Source organism: Mustela lutreola, chromosome X (assembly GCF_030435805.1).
Source record: "Mustela lutreola isolate mMusLut2 chromosome X, mMusLut2.pri, whole genome shotgun sequence".
Taxonomy (NCBI): domain Eukaryota; kingdom Metazoa; phylum Chordata; class Mammalia; order Carnivora; family Mustelidae; genus Mustela; species Mustela lutreola.
Window position 1 is genome coordinate 69,473,533 of NC_081308.1, and position 19,504 is coordinate 69,493,036.

At 34.8% G+C, this 19,504-nt stretch overlaps 1 protein-coding gene across 4 annotated transcripts in view; it reads left to right on the forward strand.

Moving 5' to 3' along the window:
* Positions 1-2,246: 2,246 nt before the first annotated feature.
* Positions 2,247-19,504, forward strand: part of GPR174 (G protein-coupled receptor 174) — a 70,964-nt gene continuing 53,706 nt past the window's right edge. For all 4 annotated transcript variants that reach the window (XM_059157989.1, XM_059157992.1, XM_059157988.1 and 1 more), the window contains exon 1: positions 2,247-2,715. The gene's annotated coding sequence lies outside the window, so the exon portion shown is untranslated. The remainder of the gene's footprint in view (positions 2,716-19,504) is intronic.

Genomic DNA, 19,504 nt, shown 5'->3' on the forward strand with positions numbered 1-19,504 from the left:
TGAATGAAGTTAAGTCAGAGAGAAGGGAGAAAGCACCAAAATAAATTCAAGACACAGGAAAAAGAAAATAGGAAATTTTTCTTTAAATAAGCAAATAAAACATTAATGCCCTATTCTGCCAGACTGTGAAGTACAGAATAAAAAGATACAACAGGAAGAATGAATTGTGATCTGTTGTCAATATATCTGACTTAATGCAATCATAGATTAATTTGACTCTTTCTCCTATATTCACTACAATTGCTGAGCACTATTCTCACCATAGCTAGCTTAGTGCAAAATCATTAAATGTTTTTGTAATTCAGTTTTATGTCCTGGAATCTTTCCATTTTTCTTTTATATCCTGCTCCCACCATCTATTCTCAACTTTCTAATTCTAGTAAATTCATTCACACCAAAGTTTTCAAATAAGTATATTTCTAAGTGTCAGGATTTGAAGATCAAGGAAGAAGGAAATGCTTGCCTCCAAAGGACTTGTGTTTCAGACATTAGTAAAGAAAATATTTTGAGGCAAAGAGTTCTACAGATGCTTCCTATAATATACTGTGAATGTATGTCCTGGTATGAGGCTTGACCTGCATTAATATATTTCTTTCTTCCATGGTCTATATGAAAAGTTCCCTTGCTTTGGTCTAAAATACTACTTAAGTCTTGGAGATTGCCTTCAGTTGTCCCTTGTTCATCTCTAAGGGATCCTGCTGATGAGGGAGCAGAAGGCTGGCTGAGGACAAAGCAAAAGCTGGCACCTTGCACGCCCTCTCCATGCACTCCCCTAGGTAATATGTGTGACATTCTCAGGCACCCCTGGCTGCCCTAAAAGAAAAACAAATAGTTTACTTGCAGAGATCACAATCCAACAAGACAGGAGTCCCCCTCAGTTTACAAATGTCCTAGTGATTTACAACAAAGCAGCTATCTTATCAATAGCTCAACTTCCAGAAACGAACAACAAGCCCTAATGTCGCCCTCCCTTCTATAAATAAAACTGAAGGAGGCTGAAGTGGAAGGAAATTAAATAAAGTTAAATTTCTTCTAAACCTAAATCTCACTAACAAGGATACTTGATAGCAGGAATGTGACATTCCACCAGGAAATTCCCAATTGTCTTCATGCTAGTGCAACATTAAAGGGAAAAATGGCCGTGGCTTGACAGTAACCAGGCCTTCAATATCCTGACAGTATCTTTACCATGATAGCCCTTCTGAACACCCCTTTTGTCCTCACCTACCCAACTCCTGTGTATATAATCATCCACTCCTCACATCCCCGGAGGAGCAGCTCTTCCTGCCCATGGGTCCTGTCCCCGTGCTTTAATAAACCACCATTTTGCACCAAAGATGTCTCAAGAATTCTTTCTTGGTCATCAGCTCCAGACCTCACCCCACCGAACCTCACCTATGTTCTAGAACTTCGTCACTGCTGCCGGTGGTGATATGTTGGTTGTCTAATACAGTGTAGTGCTGATTTCTAGAGCTCTGAGGCTACTTGGAACCCCATCTTCAATAAGCTGTGGCTAAGGGTCTGGGCTGCAGGAAATCATGTTCTTTTCACCCAATTATCCCTAACTATGGAGAGGAAATGGGAGTTTACTTGCACTTCCTGGCCCAGGACCCTGGGAAGAATGGGGAGTGGGTGAACAGGAAGTGGGAGGTTAGTTAGGTATCTTCAAGTTTTTCTTAAAGAGTATTTATTTTAATATTGGGCTTAAAGGTCTACACATCTAAGAATACCCTAGGCAGAGGTCATTCCCACTTTGAACTCTCCTACTAGGAGCTACCTAAGGGCAACTTTAGGTAAGGAGTATCTACCTTGGTACCTCAACACTATATATATGAGGGTCTGAGAGAAAAGATCACAGTGAAGATTGCAGTGGCCTACTCTCTGTGAAAGTGGGAGGTTAGGGTACCAGGTGGTGGGTATTATAGAGGGCATGGATTGCATGGAGCACTGGGTGTGGTGAAAAAATAATGATACTGTTATGCCAAAAATAAATAAAAAATAAATTAATTAATTTTAAAAAAAAAGTGGTCAGAAGGTAGATAACTTCTGCAAAAGGCTCCATAAACAAACAGGCCACCTATTGTCACAAACTCAAAGCTTAGTGCAACCACAAGATTAGAAGACAATGAACAATGAACGGTGGTCCTATAAATAGAAACAAGGGTTTCTTTGCTAAGTGTGAAGTTTAGCAGGCGTTATGTACAGCCCATAGCATAGCTCTGCATCATTAATCAGAGAGAGAGAGAGACTGAGCACCAGCGAGCTTGCTAGCTCAAGCTACCTCCTGGAAAACGGAAATGTTCAGTGTGCACAGAGGCTTGCATATTTCACTCTGACATCTCACTACCATGTTTTCCAACATGGTAGTGGTTAGGTAATGCTGAAGGTTTTTTTTTTTTTCCTTTTGCTATCTTCATTTTTTTTTGGCTTTTTAAAATTTTGTTTTCTTTTTATTCTTCTCCCCGCTCCTTCTGTACCTCCCTCCCTCTCCCCTTTTCTTTTCTTTCTCTTACTTTTATTCCTTCCTTTCTCTCTTTCTTCTTTCTTTTAGTCTTTATTTCCTTTTTTTTTTTTTTTGGTAGTGAGAAAGAATTAGATTGTTTTTTTCTCAGAACAGGGAGCTAGAATTTATGTATATATCAGTAGCATCCTTGTTGGAGTTGTTGTCGCTTGAATTCTTTGGAGATCTCTGGAGAAAACAAAGAAACTGAAACGGTAGGCTCCTTTTTTAATGAATATTTAGATCTTATCTGAGTCTTTTACTGTTAATATCTAGAATTGGTCTCTTCATACCAGATTCTGGATAACCTGTCAGTTCTAAGGGTGGTATGTATATCATGAACATGGACCATCCTAGTATGTCATTTCCTTAGTATTTTTACCACCACCACCACCAACAACAACAACTATATATGTATACATACAGTTGGCCACTTGATGTGGGAAGGGGAGTAACTTAGAATAGGAAGAAATTAAGTTTGACATGGAGAGATTTTTCCTAATGTGTTTCACTCAATTGATATTGAATAAAATATACCCATGAACATTCATAAATTAACCAACTTTGTATTAAGAATATTCACTTGCAGAATGTGCAGAATATTTTTTATCTACTCTTTGTTACCACTTTTTTGGAGGTGATATTTTTATCTACTAAATGATTAAAATGGTAAGGTTTCTGTTAGTTTCAAAATGAGCTTGTGATTAAAAAACAAGAGCTATAATGTCTCAGGACCTTTACTAATATGAATGCATGTTCTAATCAGCTTGTATAAGTTACATATTTTTACTAAAAATGTGAATTGTAGTTAAGTGTAGAGATTCTGCTTTCAAAGAATGCTCTGCAGAACAACAATGACAACAAAACACAATTAAAATGAGAAAAAAGAAATAAGAAGACAAGATATATAGATGAGCTGTATCTATCAGAATAATCAGTACATAAAAGAAACAACAATGAGCTAAATGATTTTAGGTTAAATTTACATCTTTAGATACACATAATTAACTTATTTTGACAAAATGTAAGTAAATACATTTTATATTTAGTAGTTTCCTGGTTTGCATTTTTTTTCCTCGTTTGTGCTCAAGTAGAAATATTGAGGAAGGTGCCTTCTAACTTTAAACCAAATGATGGGATTATTAGTAGCATGGAACTGTTAGGAGATGCATTCAGAGATTATGAAAAAAGAAAGGGTAATTTTTAAAAAAAGGATGGATTTCCAACATGATCCATGATGAAATCTCAAATGAGTTTCCTACTCCTTTCTCTGCTCTTAACAATGGTGTGCATGGACGTTATATTAGTTTTTCATTATTTTTTCCATGGACTTCATTTTATATTGCTTGGATCTTTTTAGCAAAGAAAAAAGGTATACTTTTATTCAACTAGAGTTACATTTGTTAGAGAGCTTTGTATCATTCAGCAAGAAGTATTTCTTTCCTTCAGCTGCTATAAATATCAGGTATTGTGGTAAAGGTATTGATTTTATAGATGGGAATCAAGTTTTTCAGCTGAATGAAAGATTCTACCAGCCACACTAGCAGATACCTAGATCACATAAAAACCATCCTTCAAGAAATTTGTGTTGGAGGGTTTCTTTAATTATAGAAAATATTCTTTGCACTTTTAAACACTTGTACTGATCTATTTTGCTGTATGTTTTCAGTATTATTTCTGTGAGACAGAAATCATCTAATATACCTATTCTGTTTGGGCTGGTACAATATGCTACTGAATATTGTAAAGGTGAATAAATACAAATGGACATTGACTCCTCCAAAAAATTCACTGAATTTTCACCTAAAGACCCTTAAGAATGAATGAATTCCATTTTCCCCCTTTGCACTAGGTGACTGAAATGAATAGGAGAAAGAAGCATGCTTTCTACAATCCTCTCATAGACAGTTTCAGCATTAATCAGATACTCAGAGTAAGAAAGGGAATTTAACTCTTTCTTCTGAACCCTATCTAATTCTGAAAGGGGACCACAGATAGTGCTGTTTCCCTTGCCCTTTAAATTGACCTCCCAAAAGCCTTTTTATTGTGTCATAAGTCTAGAGAATCAGTCTGCAGACACTGAGACAAAGAAAATGGTCAGAAACAGATTCAAATCCTTTCACTGATGGGAGAAATGGAAAACATCTAAGATTATTTTATGCTTGAAAAATGGAATACACTCACAGTTTTCATTTTACAGTCGGAAAAACTGAGGCTCAGATAATTGAAATGACTGGGCCAAGTACTTCTATGAGTCTGTGACAGAGAAAAGGCTACAACCTACATTTCTGACACCTCATCCAGTGCTCATTTCACTTTTTCTTACTACTTAACAAGGCTTGAGGATTAAGAGAAGCATGTATTATTCATTGGGAAATGTTAAAATGTGTCATTTAGAAATCGCTCAAGAATAAAGGGGGCACTTTTCAGGGTTCTTCCAAGGACCTTACAATATAACAAATTTTGTTTTGCTGGGATCTAGCATTGTCACTGTTTCCTTGCAAGAGTAGGAGGTAATTATTCTACTATGCCCATAGGAAAGAAAAAAAAAAAAACCTAAAATGAAAATGAACATGCACAATGTTGCAAAGTTAACACAGTCCTGGCCATGTACTTGATATTTATGTGCTATATCATATGCCAAGGCAATGTTTGGCCAAGCTCTAAGACAAGAGAAAGTACTCAGGAAGTCCTGAGTTCTAGGAGATTCCACGTTTGAGTAGAGTCAAGATTATAGGGTAAGCATAAAGGCAAAATAGACTTAGAATAAAGTGTGAAGAAGTTAATATAATAATTTGTGGTATGTGAATCCACAAGAGGATATAGTCATTAGAGGCTTGACTATTACTGCTTATTGTATAACATCATGATATCTGGGATTTGAAAATTAAAGTGAGTTCTCTTGATACAGTCATTGAAAGATAATCCAGACAGGAGAGTGTGCTTCAGAAGAATAACTTTTACTTGTAGCAATAACTAGATTAGCATAAGCTGCTACAAATCAAGATGTAGACACAATTCCTGAGAAATAATCAGAAGTACAGGTTTTGGACTAAAACCAAGTTTGTATAGATGCTGGAGATGGATATGGGTCAAGAAATTCACTAAATCTCATTAGCTAGTGAGGAAACAAATGTTTAAACCATTGCTCATGATTATTTGGCAAATCACGATAAGAATGGCTCCTGCTCAGAGCATGAGCCTAGCCTTCAGTTTCAACTGTATCTTGGACCGCATAATTACTATCTCGTTAGGTTCCTAAAATATATGCAAATGTCAACCATTAACTCAAAAAGCCCTTCAATTCCTTTCTTACTTCTTGACAATGCATTTGTTTTTCCAACAGTTTTTGCTCAATGTCACACTGTTTATGGAAGGGAATGACAAGGTTTCCTCCACATTCTCAGCAACAGAAGAAAGCATTTAATTTTGTTATAATTATAAATATTTAGCTAGAATTATTTTCAGTTCTACTTGGCAGGTCACATACAGGTATTTCTATAAAGCTAACAACATATTACTAATGTTTCTTTTTAAAAAGTTTTTATTTAAATTTCAGTTAGTTAACATACAGCTTAATAACATATAGCTTAATATACAATTTAGTGATTCAACATTACTGTACAACACCCTATGCTCATCACAACAAGTGAACTCCTTAATCCTTGTGTCGTCTTTTACCCATCCCCACCACTCACCTCACCTCTGGTAACTATCATTTTGTTTTCTATAGTTAAGAGTCTGTTCCTTGGTTTGCTTCCCTTTCTATTTTTTCCTTATGTTCCTTTGTTTTGTTTCTTAAATTCCATATATGAGTGAAATCAATTGGTATTTGTCTTTCTTTGACTGATTTATTTCACTTAGCATGATATTCCTTAGTTCCATGCACATCATTGCAAATGAAAAGATTTCATTCTTTTTATGGCTAAGTAATAATCCATGGTGTGTGTGTGTGTGTGTGTGTGTGTGTGTGTGTGTGTGTGTGTATTCATTGGTAGACAAACACGAGGGCTGTTTTTATAATCTTGCTATTGTAGATAATGCTGCTATAAATATCAGAGTGCATGTATCCCTACAAATCAGTATTTTGTATCCATTGGGTAAACACCTAGCAGTGCAAGTGCTGGATTTTAAGGTAAGTTCTATTTTATCCTTTGAGGAACTTCTGTACTATTTTCTACAGTGTCTACACCACATGGCCCTTCTACGAAGAGGGTTCCCCTTTCTCCACATCCTCCCCAACACCTATTGTTTCTTGTGCAGTTGATTTTTACCATTCAGACTAGTGTGAGGTGATATCTCATTGTAGTTTTGATTTTCATTTCCCTGATGATCAGTGATGTTGAGCATCTTTTCATATGACTGTTAGCCATTTCTATGTCTTCTTTGGAAAAAAAAGTCTAATCATGTTTTCTGTCCATTTTTAATTTGATTATCCAATTTTGGGGTGTTTAGTTTTATAAATTCTTTATAGACTTTGGATACTAACCCTTTATCAGATACGCCATTTAAAAATATCTTCTCGCATTCCATAGGTTGCCTTTTAGTTTTGACAATTGTTTCCTTCTCTGTTCAGAAGTTTTTTATTTTGATGAAGTCCCAATAGTTTATTCTTTGCTTTTGTTTTCCTTGCCTCAGGAGACATATCTAGGAAAAAACGTGTTATGGCTAATATCAAAGATGTTACTGCCTGTGTCCTTCTCTAGGATTTCTGTGGTTTCATGTCTTATATGCAGGTCTTTAATCCTTTCTGAATTTGTTTTTGGGTATGGTGTTAAGAAAACGGTCCAGTTTCATTCTTTTGTTTATTGCTGTCCAGTTTTTTCCCAACACCATATGTCAAAGGGACATTTTCTCTTTCTGGCTTTCCTGAAAATTAATTAATTTACCATATAGTTGTGGGGTCATTTCTGGATTTTCCAATCTGTTGATCTATGTGTCTATTTTTGTGACACTACCATACTGTTTTGATCACTACAGCTTTATAATATAACTCAAAGTTTAGAGTTGTGAAGCTTAATTTAAAACAGAAAACGTTTCTGTAGTTTGCAATAATTGTCTTACTTTATTCACTTTTGTAACCAGAGTGGCTTTATTTACACATATTGACTTTGTTTATACATATTAATGTGACATCAATCAGAAATTTCAAGAAAACATTTCCTCCTACAGATTTTGAATTAAATGGGTGTTTAAAAAACACATCTGAAAAATAATAAATCGGTTTGTTTTTCACACATCATTTATTTTCTGACACACCATTTGGTCTGACATTTTCAAAATAGAGAAGGTACTCAAAATATTCAGGTTTTTTAAAAGATTTTATTTATTTATTTGGGACAGAGAATGAGAGAGAGAGAGAACATGAGAGGAGAGAAGTCAGCAGGAGAAGCAGACTTCCTGCCGAGCAGGGAGTTTGATATGGGACTCAACCCCAGGACTCCAGGATCATGACCCGAGCCAAAGGCAGTCACTTTACCAACCGAGCCACCCAGGTGCCCAAAATATTTAGTTTTAAAGAACCAACTCACACGTCACCTTAAGTCACCTAAAAATGATTACATACTCTAAGCAGTAAATCATTGCCATTAATGTCCTATAAATAAAGTGTAAGAATTATTTTATCATATAAACATGTCATTAACTTATAAGAAATATGTGGTAAGAGGTGAAAGACCTGTACTTTGAAAACTATAAAACACTGATAGAGAAATTGAAGATGACACAGAGAAATGGAAAGACATTCCATGCTCATGGATTGTAAGAACAAATATTAAATATCTATACTACTCAAAGCAATCTACATATTTAATGCAGTCTTTATCAAAATACCAAGAGTCATTTTCACAGAGCTAGGACAAAAAGTCCTAAAGTTTGTATGGAACACAAAAGACCCCAAATAGCCAAGGCTATTATTGTTGTTGTTTAATCTCCCCCCCCCCCCCGCTCACTGCATTCTAAAGTATTAGCAGATTTCTCATGTTTCTAAGAATATTGGGGTTAAATTTATGTGTTACTGATTTTTAATATTTCATAAAACTCAATATGATGAAGGAAAGTTTGGTCACTTGACCTAGCATTAGTCTTCTGTGGAAGAACTACTGAAAATAGAAATATTTCCACATCACACCATCTGGTACAGTAATTCCTTTTCCTCTGAAAGTCTATCACATCCAAAACCTTATCAGGACTAAAACAAAACATGATTTGTGATTAATTTCACATCATGAATATAATAAAACTAACCCAGAGATGATTTAACTAGCTGAGGCAGAGTGTGACTATGACAGAGAGTTAAGTGGCCAGTCTAGATAACCAATACAGAGGAATTAAGGAAAGTTGATTTGGGGCCTGAGTTACCCAGAGTATGTGATCATCATTTGGATTTTGGGCTAGCCGTTTTTGTTCTGGCCAGTTGCTGAAAGGTCTGTTTGGTTGTGGAGGACTGAGTAAGCGTCACTCAATTCTGGACCATTAAATTTGATTAAGCAGAGCACTATGAAGATATTTTTCAATTTATAGAGATAACAGTGATGTTGTTCAGAATTCAGATATTATGACCTGCATCATATTTTATATAGAATTACTTATTAATAACCATCTTGGTTCTAAGTTAAAGTTGTAAGAATTGCTATCTGTGTGTCTGAGCTTTTCCTAGGGAGGAAAAATTACTTGGGAAATTTAAAGCTGTGTAACCTCTGGGAATCAATAAATTTGAAAATCTCTCTGACACGGTTCAACTGGGTAGAGATACTAAGGTTTATTATCCTGGATTATAAGCTACTTTCTAACTGGGACTTGGGCCGAGCATAGCTGTAGTACAAGCCTAGGCTAAATCAATATCTAGAGAATATGGGCATGATGGTTAATCATACTGGCTCTCCCCAAATGTTATGGAATCTCCAATATGTGGGATGCTTTAACACACTAAACAGAGATATGTATTCCCCCAGACTTTTCAATTAGCAGCACATCTGGGAATTTGTTGAAAATATTTTGGTTACATATATAATTAAAATTGCTGGTGAACCACCATAATATACTGCTTTCCAAAGACTGTATCATGTTGTGTAGGAAATTTTAAGTCTAAAATCAGTGTTTTCATATTGGGCCAAGAAATATAAAGCACTTCTAAGAAATGTTTATCATTACATTATCTTTTTCTGTAAATTGTCATCATATTTATTACAAGAGAATTAATTTATCTTCATATTTAAAAATTTGTCTTCAAATTAGTTTTAATTTTACATAACCTTTTTGTGATATGGAGTTATTTTTAGGTTTGAAAAATTCACTTTGGAATGTAAATTGGTTTTGATTTCCTTTGTTTTGTTCCTAAGCATGTTGACTTCATTTTCTTCATGGAGAATTCTGAATGTTTGGCCTTGGTGTATTCTCACAACTCTGGGAAGCCAATATGGTTTTTATAGCAAAGGGAAAATAATTAGAATTCTCCAATGTGATTTGGGGATTTATAAGTACATTTAGTCCTTCCCACCATGGAGTAAGGATCTACATGAAATTCTCAAACTTTTGGTTTTCTCTCAAAAGAACTTATACCCTATTCTAAAATGATTATCTTCTTAGTAATGATTCCAGAAAAAGTCCATAAGCATCTAAACAGCTACCTAGAATCTATCAGCTTTTGGTGCTTATATACTACTGGCTCTAACTTTGATTTTAGGTGTTCTATCATTAAAAAAGCAATAATGGTTCTTATTTATTGTGCACTTATGATGTACTGAGCACTGGGAAAGATATCTTACATTTTTATAATAACTCTATTATTTCCCCCATTTTATAGATGAACGAACCAAAAATTAAGCAACTTGCCCAAAGTTGTTTAACTGTCTTGGTTGTGTTTGAAACAAAATTCTATTTGTTGCCAAAGCTCTTTCCACTAAGCTGTACTGTGTGAAGATGATACAGTTATTTTTCACTATTTTGAGAATCAAGAGAATTCATAATAGAAATAAAATGCACCAATTTCAAAATAGGTTGTCCTTTTATTAGATTTAGGTTAGGTGGACTAAGAAATGGGGAGGAAGATTAAAATGGATAAAATGAGGAATAACAGATTTAAAAATAGGAATCATAGAAAACGTATATAAAATACTTTCTCTTTGACCAATGTTTATGGTGTTTACTATTTTTCAAGTGTAGTATGAGTAATAATAAGAGTCATATAAGATATAGCCCATACCCTTAGGGAGCTTATTTACTTGGGGAGGATAAAGTGGCACATATTAAGTCTGTACAAAAGGAATTTAGAAAAATGTATGACTTCATAGCACAGTTTGCTTTAAACAGGAAGTCACCACTGTCATTCATGTTAAGCTGCTGAGATGCAAAAAAAAAAAAAAAAACTCATTAAAGCTTTAACAAAATGTTTGTTTTCTTATGTTATACTAGTCTATGTTATGCTAAGTTTAGACCAAAGCTTCTGAATTCCAGATATAAGGCTATATCAGAGTAGGACAGAATGTGTGATTTTAGATGCAAGTTATCTACACAAGGAAAGGGCTCAGAAGAAAATTATGCATAGAGAATCTCTAAAATACATACGGAAGAATAGATTCATTTATGTGTATGCTTATTTGTGTTTTCCAACTTCTATATTAGTTATAGGGCATCTAAACTAGAAGGAAAACCATTAGATTCTTCACACAGAAAATTAAAGCTACACACCAACCATCAGAAGAGAGAGTGGATTGGTTTGGGTAGTATAGACATATTAATAAAATTTGTCTTTCCAATCCATGAGCATGAAATGTTTTTTTTTTCCATTTTTTGCATTCTTTTAAATTTCTTTCATAGATATTCTATAGTTTTCAGAGCATAGATCTTTCACCTCACTGGTTAGTCACTTATGGTTTTTGGTCCCATTCTAAATGGAATCAATTCTTTGATTTCTCTTTCTGCTGGTTCATTATTGGTGTAGAGAAATGCAACAGATTTCTGTATGTTGATCTTTATTTTTATTTTTATTTTTATTTGTTTATTTATTTGAGAGAGAGATAGGGAAAGAACATGCATGCATGGGGGAGGGCAGAGGGAGAGGGAGCCAGAGAAGGAGACTCCCCACTGAGCAGGGAGCCCTGTCTGGGGCTTGATCGTGACCTGAGCCAAAGACAGACAGTTATCCAACCAAGTCACCCAGGTGCCCGTTGATTTTATATCTTGTGACTTTACTGAATTTGTGTATCAGTTCCAGTAATTTTTTGATGGAGTCTTTCAGGTTTTCTACAGTATCATGCCATCTGTGAACAGTGAAAGTTTGACTTCTTCCTTGCTAATTTGGATGTGTTTTATTTCTTTTTATTGTCTGATTGTGGAGAGTAGGACTGCCAGTTCTATTTTAAATAACAATGTAAGAGTGAACATCCCTGTTTTGTTCCCAACAGTAGAGGAAAAGCTCTCAGTTTTCCTCATGGAGGATGATATTAGGGTGTTTTTTTTTTTTCTTCATATATGGGCTTTATGGTATTGAGTTATGTTCCCTCTATCCCTACTTTGTTTAGAGGTTTTATCAAGAACAGATTCTGTATTTTGTCAAATGTTTTTACTGCATCTATTAAGAGGATGATATTGTTCTTATCCATTATTTTATTAATGTGGTATATCACATCATTTGATTTGCAGATATTGAACCACCCCTGGAGTCCAGGAATAAATTCCACTTGATTGTGGTGAATAATTATTTTAATTTACTGTTGGATTCCATTTGCTAATATCTTATTGAGAATTTTTGCATCCATGTTCATCAGAGATATTGGCCTAGAGTTATTTTTAGTGGGGTCTTTGTCTGGTTTTATAATCAAGATAAAGCTGGCCTTGTAGAAGGAGTTTGGAAGTTTTCCTTTCATTTCTATTTTTTAGAACAGTTTGAGAAAAATAAGTATTAGCCCTTCTTTAAATGTCTAGTTGAATTCTCCTGGGAAGCCATCTGGTCCTGGATTTTTTTTTTTGGCGGGGGGGAGATTTTTGATTACTGATTAAATTTTTTTGCTGGTCATGTGTCTGTTCAAGTTTTCTATTTCTTCCTGTTTAAGTTTGGAAATTTGTACATTTCTAGGAATTTATCCACTTCCTACAGATTGACCATTTTGTTGGAATGTAACTTTTCATAGTATTGTCTTATGATTGTATTTCTGTGGTGTTGGTTGTGAACTCTCTTCTTTAATTTGTAGCTGTATTTACTTGGGTCCTTTCTCTTTTCTTTTTGATAAGACTGGCTAGGGTTTTATCAATTTTATTAATTCTTTCAAAGAATAGTTTTTTGGTTTTTTTTTTAAGATTTTATTTATTTATTTGAGAGAGAGACAGTGAGAGAGAGCATGAGCGAGGAGAAGGTCAGAGGGAGAAGCAGACTCCCCATGGAGCTGGGAGCCCGATTTGGGACTCGATCCCGGGACTCTGGGATCATGACCTGAGCCGAAGGCAGTTGTCCAACCAACTGAGCCACCCAGGTGTCCCTCAAAGAATAGTTTTTATTTCATTGATCTGTTCTACTGTTTTTTGTTTGTTTGTTCCTATATCATTAATTTTGGCACTAATCTTTATTATTCCCCTTATTCTGCTGGCTTTAGGCTTTATTTGCTATTCCTTTTTTATCTCCTTTAGGTATAAGGTTAGATTGTGTCTTTAAGGCTTTTATTACTTCTTGAAGTAGGTCTGTATTTCTATATACTTCCCTCTTATGACCACCTTTGCTGCATTCCAGAAGTTCTGGACTGTCATGTTTTCATTTTCATTTGCATACATGTATTTTTTAAGTTTATTCTTTGATTTCCTGGTTTACCCTTCATTCTTTAGTAAGATGTTCTTTAACTTCCACGCAATCTACACATTTAATGCAATCCTTATCAAAATGCCACCAAGCATTTGTCACAGAATTAGAACAAACAATCCAAAAATTTCTGTAGAACCACAAAAGCCCCCAAATAGACAAAGCAATCTTGAAAAACAAAAGCAAAGGTGGAGACATCACAATTATGGACTTCAAGCTATATTACATAACTGTAGTTATCAAGACAGTATGGTACTGGAACAAACACAGACACAGAGATCAATGGAACAAAATAAAAAATCCAGAACTGGACCCACAACTCTATGGTCAACTAATCTTCAACAAAGCAGTAATTAATACCCAATGGAAAAAAATACAGTCTCTTCAACAAATAGTGTTGGGAAAACTGGGCAGCAGCACACAGAAGAATGAAAGTGGGCCATTTTTTTAATACCATGCAGAAAAGTAAATTCAAAATGTATGAAAGACCTAAATGTGAGACAGGAAACCATCAAAATCCTAGAAGAAAACACAGGCAGCAACCTCTTTCATCTCAGCTGTAGCAACTTATTACTAGATACCTCTCCAGAGGCAAGGGAAACAAAAGTAAAAATGAACTACTGGGAATTTGTCAGGATAAAAAGCTTTTGAAGAACAACAGTAACAATCAGCAAAATTAAAATGTAACCTACATAATTCAAAAAGACATTTGCAAATGACATATTTGATAAAGGGCTAGTATCCAAAATCTATAAAGAATTTACCAAACTCAAAACCCCAAAATAAATGAGCCAGTTAAGAAATGGGCAGAAGACATAAACATTTTGCCAAAGACCTCCAGATGGTTAATAGACACATGAAAAGATGCTCAGTATCACTCATCATCAGGGAAATACAAATGAAAACCACAATGAGATATACCCCACACCTGTCAGAATGGCTAAAATCAAAATTAACAACACACACACAAAAACCAGGTGTGGAAAAAGTGGAAATTTCTTGCATTGTTGGTGGGAATGCAAACTCTGTATTCACTCTGGAAAACTTTATGGAGGTTCCTCAAAAAGTTACCCAATGACACAGAAATTACACTGCTAGATATTTATTAAGGACACAAAGATACAGATTTGAAGTGGCACATGCACCCCAATGTTTATAGCAGCATTATCAACAGTATCCAAATTAGTGAAAGAGCCCAAATATTCATTGATGAATGGATAAATAAGTCCTACACACACACACACACACACACACACACACACACACACACAGGAATATTACTCAGCCATCAAAGAGAATGAATTCTTGCTATTTGCAATGACGTGGATGGAGCTAGAGTGTATTATGCTAAGTGAAATAAGTTAAATACCAGAAAGACAAATACCGTATGATTTCACTCATATGTGAAATTTAAGAAACAAAACAAATGAATATAAGGGAAGGGAAAAAAAGAAATTGTTAAACAATTTGTTATACAATCTAGTAAATCACCTATGATTTACTAAATTGTAAACTTCAGTCCAATTTTACCATATATATTACCTAACTAAAATTTAAATGAAAAGTAGAATTAAAAGAAGAAGAGAAAGTAGATCTCTACTTCTATTTGTGAATCATTTTTTTCCCTTTGGAACAAGGATTTGGAGTTACAGGATTCTTGTCACAGGTTCAGAATAGAATATATGGCCATATTACAGAGAAAGATAATGGAATTTAACACACATACTTAAGTTTAGGACCTCAGTGTTGTAACCGTCTGACCTAATCAGCTACAGAACTCTGGGAAACAAACAGATAGAAGGTTTAGGATAGTCTGTCTCCTGATAATGTTGGTTATTCTCCATGTCCTCCTGCTCTCTGCACCCTGGCCTCTATTTTTATGCTTTTTTATCCAAGAGGAAGTATAGGAAGGGTCTTAGGACATGAATCTCTGAACTCTGATCTAAATCATATTTTCAGCAGGCACTAATCAGAAGCTTGAGCTTCAATTTGTGCTTTTTGGGAGCTAGCTAGGTGCATAAACCTGAACAAGGAGGTAACCTCCATTTTTCAGTTTCTGTATTTGTGCAAATAGTGTGATTGAGGGCACCTCTCTCTCAGAGGTATTACTCAACATGCAGATACTAAATACATACTTCACATTACTTTGTTCAGAATTTTCCTGTAGAATTTGCAAAATGCCATGTGCAATTTTTAGATTCAAACTATACTGGGAAAGTTAAGTTACATCTGCCTATTTCCTTCAGCACATGGGACCATTATGCTTGGTCCAGCTTTCACCTTAAAATGTTTATGAGGAGCAGAATATTTATAAGGCTTAAGTTGAAAAAATGGGAGAGAAGTATGAGATTTATGAATTAGTGAAATCTCTGCTTTGAGAAAGGCCATATGGAATGCTCCAAGCACATTAAGCACCATGGTGGGTTTGTTTAAATATATGGTCAGCTTTCTATGGAGCTATTAATATAATATTATATAATATATATATATTATATATATAAATATATTATATATATAAAACCATTAATATTTGGCATATTCAATTTAGCAATTGATTTCACTCATTTCTCTCTTGTTATGTGTATTGTGCCACTGCTGCCAGTATATAAGTTTTCAAGGAGAGAGGCCATTTCTCCTTTTCCTCTCCAGTGGCATCTAGCACAATAACTATAATTATTGTGGGAATAGATACATTTACAACAAGTTATTGTTCATCTCATCACTTAATTCCTTTTTGCTAGACTGATCATTTAACAAACTGTAGGAGCAGTTCATATTGTGGGAATGGATACATTTACAACAAGTTATTGTTCATCTCATCACTTAATTCCTTTTTGCTAGACTAATCATTTAACAAACTGTAGGAGCAGGAAAAGGGCTGGCCAAGAAAAAGAACATTTGTCCTATTTTAGTTACTTTCTTCCAGAATTGCATGCCAGTGAAAATAGATGTCTGTATGTCTGTATTTCTGCGTGTGGGGTGGGGATAGAAAGAGAGGTGGAGAAAAGGCAGGAATAAGTGTTATGTTTTTATACACATATCAAGAACGCATAGCAAATATTCTGTATTGCTTTTAGTTAATGAATAAAACTAATTTCAAGTCTACAGTAAGCTAAGCTGAATACAAAGTCTTAGTGAAGGAGGTCTGGGGGTTAGCATGCCATTGCAGAAAGCAAAATAAAGGACATGTATTTCAGTGATCTGTACATGTGTTGATTTAACAATTGACTGCCTTTAATAACATAAACAAAGCTCAGATGCAAATGCCTGACTATATAGGAAGAGAAATATCTGTTCACCTATTAGAGAATGTACAGTTGGAAGTATAGTGTGGATAAAGGAACTCAAGACTTTTGAATTAAAACTTAGATTCTAGTCCTGGCTCTACCATTAAATTGCTATATAACTAAGAATGAATACCGTGGGCCCCTGTGTGGCACAGTCAGTTAAATGTCCAACTCTTGGTTTCAGCTTTGGTCATGATCCTGAGATCATGGTTGTGAGCTTAAGCCCCAAGTCAGGCTCTGCACTCAGCCCAGAGTCTGCTTGAGTTTCTCCTTCCCTTTCCCTCTTACCCCCACTCATGCTCTCTCTCTCTCTCAAATAAATTAATAAATCTTTTTTTAAAAAGAATGAATACCTTACTTTCTCTAGGCCTCAGTTACCCTGTCTCTTAAGACTACAGCATTAATAGAGATTAATAGATTAATGCTGAAGATAAAAAATCCAATATTTATTTAAAATGTTCAGTAATTTCTATCATCAATTACAGATTATAATTAGTCTCATTGATGGAATATAAGAAATAGCACAGAAGATCATAGGGTTAGGGGGCAGAAACCGAATGGGAAGTAGTCTGAGAGGGAGAAAAACCATGAGAGACAAACTAAGGGTTTCTGGAGAGGGGGAGAGTGGGGTATGGAGTAATTGGGTAATAAGCATTAAGGAGGGCATATTATGTGATGAGCCCTGGGTGTATGCAACTGATAAATTATTGAACTCTATATCTGAAACTAATGATGTGTTATATGTTGGCTAATTGAATTTAAATTACAAAAAATGAAAAAATATTTCATTGAATTACTACCTATGTCATCATTGGGCTTATCAATGAAAAGAGCATATGGACAAAAGAAAAAAAAAACAGCATACCATTCCAGGTATTCAATAACTATTTGCTAACTGAACTTGTTGAATTACTTACTCAATATGTTGGGTGATAAGCAAGTTTAGTATAAGATTTGAAGGGTGGATCTTGTTTAAAATCCCTCCCCTGCTCTCTTTCCATGGTACCACCCTCCTTTTAACTTGTGTCTGTGATGGTTCCCATCAAATGACTTAAAAAAAGAGTACTAGGAAAGTGCCTTCATGGTCTCTGTGAAGGTCCTGGATAATACCTTCTAGTTCTTCATCATAAGTACATTAGCTTAAATCCACAGATCAAATTTCAGTCATTTTGAGTTTAAAAATAGAGACATTCTTTTTCTCTGACTTATTTCACTTAGCATTACCTTCTAGGTCCATTAGTGCTGTTGCAAATGGCAAGATCAATTTTTTTTTTTTAATGGATGAGTAATGTCCGGGTTTATACCACTTTCTTATCCATTAATCTGAGGATGGACTTGGGTTGCTTTTGTATCTTGATTATTGTAAATAATTGTGCAATAAACATAGAGATACATACATCTTTAAGAATTAGTGTTTTCATTTTCTTTGGGCAAATAACCAGTAGTGGAATTACTGGGTCCTATGGTAATTATATTTTGATTTTTTGAGGAACTTCAACACTGGCTACACCAATTTGAAGTCCCACCAACAGTGCACAAGTGTACATTTTTCTCTACATCCTTAGCAACACTTGTTATTGATTGTACTTTTGAGTTCAGCCATTCTGACATGTGTGAGGTGATACCTCATTGTGGTTTTGATTCGTATTTCCCTGATTATTAGTGATGTTGAGCATCTTTCCATGTGTCTGTTGTCCATCTGTATGTCCTCTTTGGAAAAATGCCCATTTAGGTCCTCTGCCCATTTTTTAATCAGATCATTTTTTTGGTGTTGAATTGTATAAATTTTTTATATATTTTGGATATAACCCCTTATTGTTTACAGCATTTTCAAGTAAACTTTCCCATTCAGTAGAATGCCATTTTGTTTTGTTTATGGTTTCTTTCACTATGTAAAAATCTTTTATTTTGGTGTAGTGCCAATAATTTAATTTTATTTTTGTTTCACGTGCCAGATGAAATGTATCTAGAAAAATGTTTCTGTCGCCCATGTCAAAGAAATTACTATCTGTATTTCCTTCAAGCAATGTTATGGTTTTAGGTCTTACATTTAGTTCTTTAATCTATTTTGAGTTTATTTTTATATATGGTGTAAATAAGTGGTCCACATTCTTTTTTTTTTTTTTTTTTTTACATACAGCTGTCCAGTTTTCTCAACACCATTTGTTGAAGAGACTTTTTCCCAATGTACATTCTTGCCTCCTTTGTCATAACTTAATTGACCACAATGTATGGGTTTATTTATGGGCTGTCTGTTCTGCTCCACTGACCTCCATGTCTGTTTTTGTCCCAATACCATATTGTTTTCACTACTATAGCTCTGTTGTATACCTTAAAATCTGGGATTGTCATGCCTACAGTTTTGTTCTTCTTTCTTGAGATTGCTTTGGGTATTTAAGGTCTTTTGTGGTTGAATACCAATTTTAGTATTGTTTGTTCTAGTTCTATGAAAAATACTGGTTTTTTTTTTAATAGGGATTGCATTAAATGTATAGATTTCTTTGGGTAGTATGGCAATTTTAACTATAGTGGCTCTCCCAATCCATGAGCATGAAATGTCTTTCCATTTCTTTGTGTCATCTTCAGTTTCTTTCATCAATGTTTTTTAGGTTTTTAATTTAATTTTAATTTTTTAAAAGATTTTATTTATTTATTTGATAGAAATAACAAGTAGGCAGAAAGGCAGGCAGAGAAAGAGCCTGATGTGGGGCTCGATCTCAGAACCCTGAGGTCATGACTTGAGCCAAAGGCAGAGGCTTAACCCACCGAGCCACCAAGGCACCCCTTAATTTAATTAAAAATTTGTTTTCATTATCTTGAGTTAGCCAACATATAGTACATCATAAGTTTTACTAGTTGCATAAAACACCCAGTGCGCATCCAATATGTGCTATCCTTAATAACCATCACCCAGTCATCCCCTCCCTC